Source organism: Bombina bombina, unplaced genomic scaffold, assembly GCF_027579735.1.
Source record: "Bombina bombina isolate aBomBom1 unplaced genomic scaffold, aBomBom1.pri scaffold_1475, whole genome shotgun sequence".
In the NCBI taxonomy this organism is placed as follows: Eukaryota; Metazoa; Chordata; class Amphibia; order Anura; family Bombinatoridae; genus Bombina; species Bombina bombina.
The window spans coordinates 1-12,629 of NW_026510817.1; positions in this window are offsets into that span (position 1 = coordinate 1).

Consider the following 12,629-nt stretch of genomic DNA (forward strand, 5'->3'; position numbering starts at 1 on the left):
CCCTGAATCAGTAATTTCTCCCTCAGACAAAACCTCCCTGGCCCCATCAGACTGGGTTAGGGGCCCTTCAGAAATATTATTATCAGCGTCGTCATGCTCTTCAGTATCTAAAACAGAGCAGTCGCGCTTACGCTGATAAGGGTTCATTTTGGCTAAAATGTTTTTGACAGAATTATCCATTACAGCCGTTAATTGTTGCATAGTAAGGAGTATTGGCGCGCTAGATGTACTAGGGGCCTCCTGAGTGGGCAAGACTCGTGTAGACGAAGGAGGGAATGATGCAGTACCATGCTTACTCCCCTCACTTGAGGAATCATCTTGGGCATCATTGTCATTGTCACATAAATCACATTTATTTAAATGAGTAGGAATTCTGGCTTCCCCACATTCAGAACACAGTCTATCTGGTAGTTCAGACATGTTAAACAGGCATAAACTTGATAACAAAGTACTTTAAATTTTAAACTGAACACACTTTATTACTGCAATTGCGAAAAAACATGAAGGAATTGTTCAAAATTCACCAAATTTTCACCACAGTGTCTTAAAGCCTTAAAAGTATTGCACACCAAATTTGGAAGCTTTAACTCTTAAAATAACGGAACCGGAGCCGTTTTTAACTTTAACCCCTTTACAGTCCCTGGTATCTGCTTTGCTGAGACCCAACCAAGCCCCAAGGGGAATACGATACCAAATGACGCCTTCAGAAAGTCTTTTCTAAGTATCAGAGCTCCTCTCACATGCGACTGCATGCCATGCCTCTCAAAAGCAAGTGCGCCACACCGGCGCGAAAATGAGGCTCTGCCTATGCTTTGGGAAAGCCCCTAAGAATAAGGTGTCTAAAACAGTGCCTGCCGATATTATTATATCGAAATACCCAGATTAAATGATTCCTCAAGGCTAAATATGTGTTAATAATGAATCGATTTAGCCCAGAAAAAGTCTACAGTCTTAATAAGCCCTTGTGAAGCCCTTATTTACGATCGTAATAAACATGGCTTACCGGATCCCATAGGGAAAATGACAGCTTCCAGCATTACATCGTCTTGTTAGAATGTGTCATACCTCAAGCAGCAAGAGACTGCTCACTGTTCCCCCAACTGAAGTTAATTGCTCTCAACAGTCCTGTGTGGAACAGCCATGGATTTTAGTGACGGTTGCTAAAATCATTTTCCTCATACAAACAGAAATCTTCATCTCTTTTCTGTTTCTGAGTAAATAGTACATACCAGCACTATTTTAAAATAACAAACTCTTGATTGAATAATAAAAACTACAGTTAAACACTAAAAAACTCTAAGCCATCTCCGTGGAGATGTTGCCTGTACAACGGCAAAGAGAATGACTGGGGTAGGCGGAGCCTAGGAGGGATCATGTGACCAGCTTTGCTGGGCTCTTTGCCATTTCCTGTTGGGGAAGAGAATATCCCACAAGTAAGGATGACGCCGTGGACCGGACACACCTATGTTGGAGAAATAAGGAATATTGATCATCCTGAATCAAGGCAAATAAATGTTTAAACACATCTATTTAGAACTTTATATAAAAGTGCCCAACCATAGCTTAGAGTGTCACAAAAAATAAGACTTACTTACCCCAGGACACTCATCTACATGTAGTAGAAAGCCAAACCAGTACTGAAACGAGAATCAGTAAAGGTAATGGTATATATAAGAGTATATCGTCGATCTGAAAAGGGAGGTAAGAGATGAATCTCTACGACCGATAACAGAGAAGCTATGAAATAGATCCCGTAGAAGGAGATCATTGAATTCAAATAGGCAATACTCTCTTCACATCCCTCTGACATTCACTGCACACTGAGAGGAAAACCGGGCTCCAGCCTGCTGCGAAGCGCATATCAACGTAGAATCTAGCACAAACTTACTTCACCACCTCCACGGGAGGCAAAGTTTGTAAAACTGAATTGTGGGTGTGATGAGGGGTGTATTTATAGGCATTTTAAGGTTTGGGAAACTTTGCCCCTCCTGGTAGGAATGTATATCCCATACGTCACTAGCTCATGGACTCTTGCTAATTACATGAAAGAAACTCCTTTTCCTCCAGTGATAGTTGAAATAATAGAATCCAACTGAGAACCAAATAAATTATTACCTTGGAAAGAAAGAGATAGTAATCTAGATTTAGATGTCATATCAGCATTCCAAGATTTAAGCCACAAAGCTCTTCTAGCTAATACAGCTAAAGACATGGATCTAACATCAATTTTGATAATATCAAAAATGGCATTACAAATAAAAGATTAGCATGTTACAGTAAGCGAGTAATGCTAGATATGTCAGGATCCAATTCTCATTACGCTAAATTCTCCAACCAAAAAGTTGAGGCAGCCGTAACATCAGCCAAAGAAATAGCAGGTCTGAGAAGATGACCTGAATATAAATAGGCCTTCCTTAGATAAGATTCAAGCTTCCTATCTAAAGGATCCTTAAAGGAAGTACTATTTTCCATAGGTATAGTGGTACGTTTAGCAAGAGTAGAAACAGCCCCATCAACTTTGGGGATTTTTTCCCAAAACTCTATAGATTTTGCTGGTAAAGGATACATTTTTTTAAACCTTGAAGGAATAAAAGTAGTACCTGGCTTATTCCATTCCCTAGAAATCATATCAGAAATAGCCGCAGGAATAGGAAAAACCCCTGGGGAAACCACAGGAGGTTTAAAAACAGCATTTAAACGTTTATTAGACAACGTCAATAGGACTGGTTACCTCAATATCCAAAGTAATTAACACTTCTTTTAATAAAGAACACATATACTCTATTTTAAATAAATAAGTAGATTTGTCAGTGTCAATGTCTGAGGAAGGATCTTCTGAATCAGATAGATCCTCATCAGAAGAGGATACATTATTATGTTGTTGGTCATTTGAAATTTCATCAGCTAAATGAGAAGTTTTAAAAGACCTTTTACGTTTATTAGAAGGTGGAAATGCAGACAAAGCCATCAGAATAGAATCAGATACAAATTCTTTAAAATTTACAGGTATATTGTGTAGATTAGAAGTTGAAGGAACTGCAACTGGCAATGTACTTTTACTGATGGAAACACTATCTGCATGTAAAAATTTATCATGACAACTATTACAAATGACATTTGGAGGAATAATTTCTACACTTTTACAACAAATGCACTTAGCTTTGGTAGAACCGATGTCAGGCAGCAATGTTCCAGCAGAAACTTCTGAGACAGGATCAGATTGGGACATCTTGCTCAATGTAAGAGAAAAAAACAACATATAAAGCAAAATAATCTATTTCCTTATATGACAGTTTCAGGAATGGGAAAAAATGCAAAAGCATAGGCCTCTGATAGAGAAAAAAGCAAGAGGCAAACATCAATGGGGTATTGAAATAATGAAAATAATTTGGCGCCAAGTATGACTCACAACGTAACATAATTTTTTTTGGCGCCAAACATAACCGGAAACGACACACTCGCGTCACTAATGACGCCGCCGTGTGAAAGGTCTCGGCGTCACGTATGTCAAGCGCATATCAACGTAGAAATCTTAGCACAAACTTACTTCACCACCTCCATAGGAGGCAAAGTTTGTAAAACTGAATTGTGCGTGTGGTGAGGGGTGTATTTATAGGCATTTTGAGGTTTGGGAAACTTTGCCCCTCCTGGTAGGATTGTATATCCCATATGTCACTAGCTCATGGACTCTTGCCAATTACATGAAAGAAATATCTAGTCCACTCTTAAAATAACAGATATAAACTTACAGAGGTTGAATTTGGTACATATTGCAATTAATTAAAAATAGAAAGAAAGAATAAAAAAAGGCAAAAGGGCTAAAGACTATAGATCAGTTAAAGGACACAGCCTTACACATTTATCTATAGAGTACATATATCAGCAATAGCAAGCGATCCGCTAAAAATTGTGCAAACAGGTAATAGTGACATCAATTCATATAACAAATGCCATCAATATAGGGCTTGGTGTAAATAACAAGCTCAGCACTATATCATGCAAAGCATAGTCCCAAATCACCTGATTTTATATAAACAAATGAAATTATGACTCCTATTTTAATTCTGGGTTGCAAATAAGACAGGAGTAGTTAAAATAAACTTATAGTGTCCTAAAAAAAGTAAATGTCTGTAGACGTCCTTTAGGCTAAGGACATAACCATAAAACACAATACCAAGTGCAGGAGCTCATTGGAATAAAGCAGCTGGTGCTGTGCACAGACCAACTAATCTATTATGAGATTAGTTGACAACTATTTTCATAATCGATTATCGATTATGCCGATTAGTTGTTGCAGCTCTAATAGGAATTTAAAGGAAATATGGGATATAAATTATGTATTTTATGTGTAATTAAAATTACTAAGTGGAAAATGTCAGCAAATTATAAGCTGCTAAGAGTTTTTTTTTTTTTACACCTTAGGACTCCTGAAGCTACAAATAGAATATTTGCAAAGGTAGAATTTACATAAAATGACCCAAAAAACATCACTGGGTATTTATTCAAGTGGTAATGTATGGAACAGTTTTGTCAAAATTCTCTTTCTGGAACTATAGGACGATTTATGGAACAAAAGCAGAAATAATTTATTTGGCCTTTTACTACTATTAACTAATTTGCTTTATTCTCTTGGTATACTTTGTTGAAGAAAAAGCAATACACATGGGTGAGACAATAACATGGGGCATATATGTGAAGCCACCAATCAGCAGGTCCTGAGTCTACTTATGCTTTTTTTTTAATGCTAGGTATGCTTTTCAACAAAGGACCCCAAGAATACAAACTAGAAAATGGAAGCAAATTACAAAGTTGTTTAAAACTGCATTCTCTCAGTAAATCATGTGACACTAATTTTGTTTCATGTCCCTTTAACCAAATATATTCCCTTAATGTTCTCTAAAAGGAAAGGGCACAGGCAACAAGATTGACCATCTCCATCAGCAACCCTTTGTTCTGCCCAGGCCTCTTCTCCTCTAACACAGATCAGCTGAGCAGGCTGGGTAGTGATATTGCCCCTGTAAATAAAATCTCCAATTGTCTGACATGCAATTTCACATAAATAAGAACAGCAAGAGCTCAGTCACAATCTGTAAAGGTTACCACTGTTTTCATGACTGCCTTCAAACTTCCAGCAAATCAGGGTGGACACATCCTTATGGTTCTCAGGGAGGGCCCTTTCCCAGGACCTCTGCATGTCAGCTAGAACATCACTTAGGTAAACTAATTCAGTAGATTAATCACATCCCTTGAGTAGTTATCACATCTATAATGGAGGTAGTCCTATTGGCATTATTATTAAAAAGTGAGTTTAAAGCAGTATTTGTTTCAGCTGATACCCAATGTGTCCTATCAGCATACAGCTGGAGGAGCAATTGGAGGCTGTCTGTAATCACCTTTAGCCTCAAGGTTCTGGGACACCATAGGTATCAGAAATATATAGATCAATCTGTGTCATAGACGATACTAAAACAGACTGTTTCTTGTGCTCAAAATTCAATCAGAAATATAATTAGCGATACTTCCAGTGTCTTAGTCTATCAAAGGTTTGTCAGTTTCCACAGAAGTGTTAGCAGTAGCCACTTTTGCATTGTAATGAGCCCTTCCTCTAGCTCGTGTTTCCTTTATTTCAATATCGATCATACTTTGGACCTCATAAAATATGAAAAGTAGAGGTTGTGGGTATTCTGTTGCATTGACCAAGCTATTCCTCTTCTAGTAACACTTTCTGTAAATAAGACCTTGACTCTACATTTAGACCTACTAATACAAGGTCTGCTGTTTTATTTTTTCTGATCTGGTGTGCAGTTTTTGTTAGCTTACAAATTATCTGCATCGTCAGCCTGATATGTTTAGAATGCCTTCTCTGTATGAATGCAGTTGCTTCAGATTTTTTTTGGTTCTGTCTGTATTTGATATGTTTTCAATGGTGAGTTCTACTAGGGTAAGACGAGATAAATGGAAACTATTTTTCATAAAACGGGCTTCAGTACCAAGCAAGCTTATCTCCCCTAAACTGTTTTCAACTAAGATGGTATGTTGCATGAACTGCAGGAGCCTTAGATTTTATACCCACCTGAAAATGTAGGGTTTATGACTGGTCCCTTTAAAAATGAGCCAATCTTCATTGGACAGTACTATTACAAATATATAGGTAAAAACATAATTTATGCTTACCTGATAAATTCCTTTCTTCTGTTGTGTGATCAGTCCACGGGTCATCATTACTTCTGGGATATAACTCCTCCCCAACAGGAAATGCAAGAGGATTCACCCAGCAGAGCTGTATATAGCTCCTCCCCTCTACGTCAGTCCCAGTCATTCGACCAAGAATCAACGAGAAAGGAGTAACCAAGGGTGAAGTGGTGACTGGAGTATAATTTAAAAAATATTTACCTGCCTTAAAACAGGGCGGGCCGTGGACTGATCACACAACAGAAGAAAGGAATTTATCAAGTAAGCATAAATTATGTTTTCTTCTGTTATGTGTGATCAGTCCACGGGTCATCATTACTTCTGGGATACCAATACCAAAGCAAAAGTACACGGATGACGGGAGGGATAGGCAGGCTCATTATACAGAAGGAACCACTGCCTGAAGAACCTTTCTCCCAAAAATAGCCTCCGAAGAAGCAAAAGTATCAAATTTGTAAAATTTGGAAAAAGTATGAAGCGAAGACCAAGTTGCAGCCTTGCAAATCTGTTCAACAGAGGCCTCATTCTTAAAGGCCCAAGTGGAAGCCCCAGCTCTAGTGGAGTGGGCTGTAATTCTTTCAGGAGGCTGCTGTCCAGCAGTCTCATAGGCTAAACGTATTATGCTACGAAGCCAAAAAGAGAGAGAGGTAGCAGAAGCTTTTTGACCTCTCCTCTGTCCAGAATAAACGACAAACAGGGAAGAAGTTTGGCGAAAATCTTTAGTTGCCTGCAAGTAGAACTTGAGGGCACGAACTACATCCAGATTGTGTAGAAGACGTTCCTTCTTTGAAGAAGGATTTGGACACAGGGATGGAACAACAATCTCTTGATTGATGTTCCTGTTAGTGACTACCTTAGGTAAGAACCCAGGTTTAGTACGCAGAACTACCTTGTCTGAGTGAAAAATCAGATAAGGGGAATCACAATGTAAGGCTGATAACTCAGAAACTCTTCGAGCCGAGGAAATAGCCATTAAAAACAGAACTTTCCAAGATAACAATTTTATATCAATGGAATGAAGGGGTTCAAACGGAACACCCTGTAAAACGTTAAGAACTAAGTTTAAACTCCATGGCGGAGCAACAGCCTTAAACACAGGCTTGATCCTAGCTAGAGCCTGACAAAAAGCCTGGACGTCTGGATCTTCTGACAGACGCCTGTGTAACAAGATGGACAGAGCTGAAATCTGTCCCTTTAATGAACTAGCTGATAAACCCTTATCTAAGCCTTCTTGTAGAAAAGACAATATCCTAGCGATCCTAACCTTACTCCAGGAGTAACCTTTGGATTCGCACCAGTATAGGTATTTCCGCCATATTTTATGGTAAATCCTTCTGGTAACAGGCTTCCTAGCCTGAATCAGGGTATCAATAACCGACTCAGAAAAACCACGTTTTGATAAAATCAAGCGTTCAATTTCCAAGCAGTCAGCTTCAGAGAAGTTAGATTTTGATGTTTGAATGGACCCTGTATCAGAAGGTCCTGTCTTAGAGGTAGAGACCAAGGCGGACAGGATGACATGTCCACTAGATCTGCATACCAAGTCCTGCGTGGCCATGCAGGTGCTATTAGAATTACTGATGCTCTCTCCTGTTTGATTTTGGCAATCAATCGAGGAAGCAGCGGGAAGGGTGGAAACACATAAGCCATCCCGAAGTTCCAAGGTGCTGTCAAAGCATCTATCAGAACTGCTTCCGGATCCCTGGATCTGGACCCGTAGCGAGGAAGTTTGGCGTTCTGGCGAGACGCCATGAGATCTATCTCTGGTTTGCCCCAACGTCGAAGTATTTGGGCAAAAACCTCCGGATGAAGTTCCCACTCCCCCGGATGAAAAGTTTGGCGACTCAAGAAATCCGCCTCCCAGTTCTCCACTCCCGGGATGTGGATTGCTGACAGGTGGCAAGAGTGAGACTCTGCCCAGCGAATTATCTTTGATACTTCCATCATTGCTAGGGAGCTTCTTGTCCCTCCCTGATGGTTGATGTAAGCTACAGTCGTGATGTTGTCCGACTGAAACCTGATGAACCCCCGAGTTGTTAACTGGGGCCAAGTCAGAAGGGCATTGAGAACCGCTCTCAATTCCAGAATGTTTATTGGCAGGAGACTCTCCTCCTGATTCCATAGTCCCTGAGCCTTCAGAGAATTCCAGACAGCGCCCCAACCTAGTAGGCTGGCGTCTGTTGTTACAATTGTCCAGTCTGGCCTGCTGAATGGCATCCCCCTGGACAGGTGTGGCCGATAAAGCCACCATAGAAGAGAATTTCTGGTCTCTTGATTTAGATTCAGAGTAGGGGACAAATCTGAGTAATCCCCATTCCACTGACTTAGCATGCATAATTGCAGCGGTCTGAGATGTAGGCGTGCAAAAGGTACTATGTCCATTGCCGCTACCATTAAGCCGATCACCTCCATGCATTGAGCTACTGACGGGTGTTGAATGGAATGAAGGACACGGCATGCATTTTGAAGCTTTGTTAACCTGTCTTCTGTCAGGTAAATCTTCATTTCTACAGAATCTATAAGAGTCCCCAAGAATGGAACTCTTGTGAGAGGAAAGAGAGAACTCTTCTTTTCGTTCACTTTCCATCCATGCGACCTTAGAAATGCCAGAACTAACTCTGTATGAGACTTGGCAGTTTGAAAGCTTGAAGCTTGTATTAGAATGTCGTCTAGGTACGGAGCTACCGAAATCCCTCGCGGTCTTAGTACCGCCAGAAGGGCACCCAGAACCTTTGTGAAGATTCTTGGAGCCGTAGCCAATCCGAATGGAAGAGCTACAAACTGGTAGTGCCTGTCTAAGAAGGCAAACCTTAGATACCGGTGATGATCTTTGTGGATCGGAATGTGAAGGTAAGCATCCTTTAAATCCACAGTGGTCATGTACTGACCCTCTTGGATCATGGGTAAAATTGTCCGAATAGTTTCCATTTTGAACGATGGAACTCTTAGGAATTTGTTTAGAATCTTTAAATCTAAGATAGGCCTGAAAGTTCCCTCTTTTTTGGGAACCACAAACAGGTTTGAGTAGAACCCTTGTCCTTGTTCCGACCGCGGAACCGGATGGATCACTCCCATTAATAACAGATCTTGTACGCAGCGTAGAAACGCTTCTTTCTTTATCTGGTTTGTTGACAACCTTGACAGATGAAATCTCCCTCTTGGGGGAGATAATTTGAAGTCTAGAAGGTATCCCTGAGATATGATCTCTAGTGCCCAGGGATCCTGAACATCTCTTGCCCAGGCCTGGGCGAAGAGAGAGAGTCTGCCCCCCACTAGATCCGGTCCCGGATCGGGGGCTCTCGATTCATGCTGTCTTTGGGGCAGCAGCAGGTTTCCTGGCCTGCTTGCTCTTGTTCCAGGCCTGGTTAGGCTTCCAGCCTTGCCTGTAACGGGCAACAGCTCCTTCCTGTTTTGGTGCAGTGGAGGTTGATGCTGCTCCTGTTTTGAAATTCCGAAAGGGACGAAAATTAGACTGTCTAGCCTTAGCTTTGGCTTTGTCTTGGGGTAGGGCGTGGCCCTTACCCCCTGTAATGTCAGCGATAATTTCTTTCAAACCGGGCCCAAATAAAGACTGCCCCTTGAAAGGTATATTAAGTAATTTGGACTTAGAAGTAACATCTGCTGACCAGGATTTTAGCCACAGCGCCCTACGTGCCTGTATGGCGAATCCTGAGTTCTTAGCCGTAAGTTTGGTTAAATGTACTACGGCCTCCGAAATGAAAGAATTAGCTAGTTTAAGGACTCTAAGCCTGTCCGTAATGTCGTCTAGCGTAGATGAACTAAGGTTCTCTTCCAGCGACTCAATCCAAAATGCTGCCGCAGCCGTAATCGGCGCGATACATGCAAGGGGTTGCAATATAAAACCTTGTTGAACAAACATTTTCTTAAGGTAACCCTCTAATTTTTTATCCATTGGATCTGAGAAAGCACAGCTATCCTCCACCGGGATAGTGGTACGCTTAGCTAAAGTAGAAACTGCTCCCTCCACCTTGGGAACCGTTTGCCATAAGTCCCGAGTGGTGGCGTCTATTGGAAACATCTTTCTAAATATTGGAGGGGGTGAGAACGGCACACCGGGTCTATCCCACTCCTTAGTAACAATTTCAGTTAGTCTCTTAGGTATAGGAAAAACTTCAGTACTCGCCGGTACCGCAAAGTATTTATCCAACCTGCACAGTTTCTCTGGTATTGCAACGGTGTTACAATCGTTGAGAGCTGCTAAGACCTCCCCTAGTAATACGCGGAGGTTCTCCAATTTAAATTTAAAATTTGAAATATCTGAGTCCAATCTGTTTGGATCAGAACCGTCACCCACAGAATGAAGCTCTCCGTCCTCATGCTCTGCGAGCTGTGACGCAGTATCAGACATGGCCCTAGCATTGTCAGCGCACTCTGTTCTCACCCCAGAGTGATCACGCTTGCCTCTTAGTTCTGGTAATTTAGACAAAACTTCAGTCATAACAGTAGCCATATCTTGTAATGTTATCTGTAATGGCCGCCCAGATGTACTAGGCGCCATAATATCACGCACCTCCCGGGCGGGAGATGCAGGTACTGCCGCGTGAGGCGAGTTAGTCGGCATAACTCTCCCCTCGCTGTTTGGTGAAATTTGTTCACATTGTACAGATTGACTTTTATTTAAAGTAGCATCAATACAGTTAGTACATAAATTTCTATTGGGCTCCACCTTGGCATTGGAACAAATGACACAGATATCTTCCTCTGAGTCAGACATGTTTAACACACTAGCAAAAAAACTTACAACTTGGTTATAATCTTTTTTAGCAAAAACGTACTGTGCCTCAAAGAGGTACTAAACGATTAAATGACAGTTGAAATAATGAACTGAAAAACAGTTATAGCATCAAACTTTAAAACAACACAACTTTTAGCAAAGGTTTGTTCCCATTAGTAAAATAACAATAATTAAATTTGACATAAAAAATACAAAGCAACGTTTTTATTCACAGTCACTATAAGAATTCTCACAGCTCTGCTGAGAGAATTTACCTCCCTTAAAAGAAGTTTGAAGACCCCTGAGATCTGTCAGAGATGAACCGGATCATGCAGGAAATATAAAAGTAACTGACTGGAATTTTTTGATGCGTAGCAAAGAGCGCCAAAAACGGCCCCTCCCTCTCCCACACAGCAGTGAAGAGAAACGAAACTGTCACAATAAAAGCAAAAAAGGCTGCCAAGTGGAAAATAATGCCCAAATATTTATTCACACAGTACCTCAGCAATGTAAACGATTCTACATTCCAGTAAAAACGTTTAACATGATAAAAGGATTAGTGACCTTTAACAGAGTAGTTCCGGTGAAATACCATCCCCAGAATACTGAAGTGTATACATACATGTCATTTTAACGGTATGGCAGGATTTTCTCATCAATTCCATTCAGAAAATAAAAACTGCTACATACCTCAATGCAGATTCATCTGCCCGCTGTCCCCTGATCTGAAGCCTTTACCTCCCTCAGATGGCCGAGAACAGCAATATGATCTTAACAACTCCGGTTAAAATCATAGTAAAAAACTCTGGCAGATTCTTCCTCAAACTCTGCCAGAGAAGTAATAACACGCTCCGGTGCTATTGTAAAATAACAAACTTTTGATTGAAGTCATAAAAACTAAGTATAATCACCATAGTCCTCTCACACATCCTATCTAGTCGTTGGGTGCAAGAGAATGACTGGGACTGACGTAGAGGGGAGGAGCTATATGCAGCTCTGCTGGGTGAATCCTCTTGCATTTCCTGTTGGGGAGGAGTTATATCCCAGAAGTAATGATGACCCGTGGACTGATCACACATAACAGAAGAAATATGGATTATAATGATTTATATTTCTTCTGTGTGCGAAATGTGTTAAAATCACTACGATCATCAATTCACCTTCCTAACACATCAGCATTTAGACTACTATAGCTATGCTTACCAATAAACATTAGTAACAGAAAATTAGAAAATAAAAATGACATTTTAGGGATTATACCTTCTTTAACTTTTGTACAGAAAAGGAGTAGAAATATCATCTGAACATAAAAGATTATTTTATACATTTAAAATTATGCACAACTCAGATTGTATAGGTCACTTAACTCAGTATGACAATATAATTATCTCCCCCTTTGGTAAGGTATACATAGAAAAAATATAGAACCAATAAATTATGCCATACAGATCTTACATAAAATGCCATCTAGTTTTACATACAAGTAAAGGTAAGAACTCCCTGCAACCTCTGCTCTACAAAAGTTAAAGGGACACTAAACAAATTTTATAAGAGCAGTATTGAAGCTATTCCTTGCCTCCCTCTAGTTATGGTGCCTTCATGATGAAATCTATCACTCCACTGCTGACCTGTTTGCACATGTGCAGCAACTCTCCTTCAGGTTCCTAGGCTCCATAATGCCAGCACCTATGATTAGAAGGAG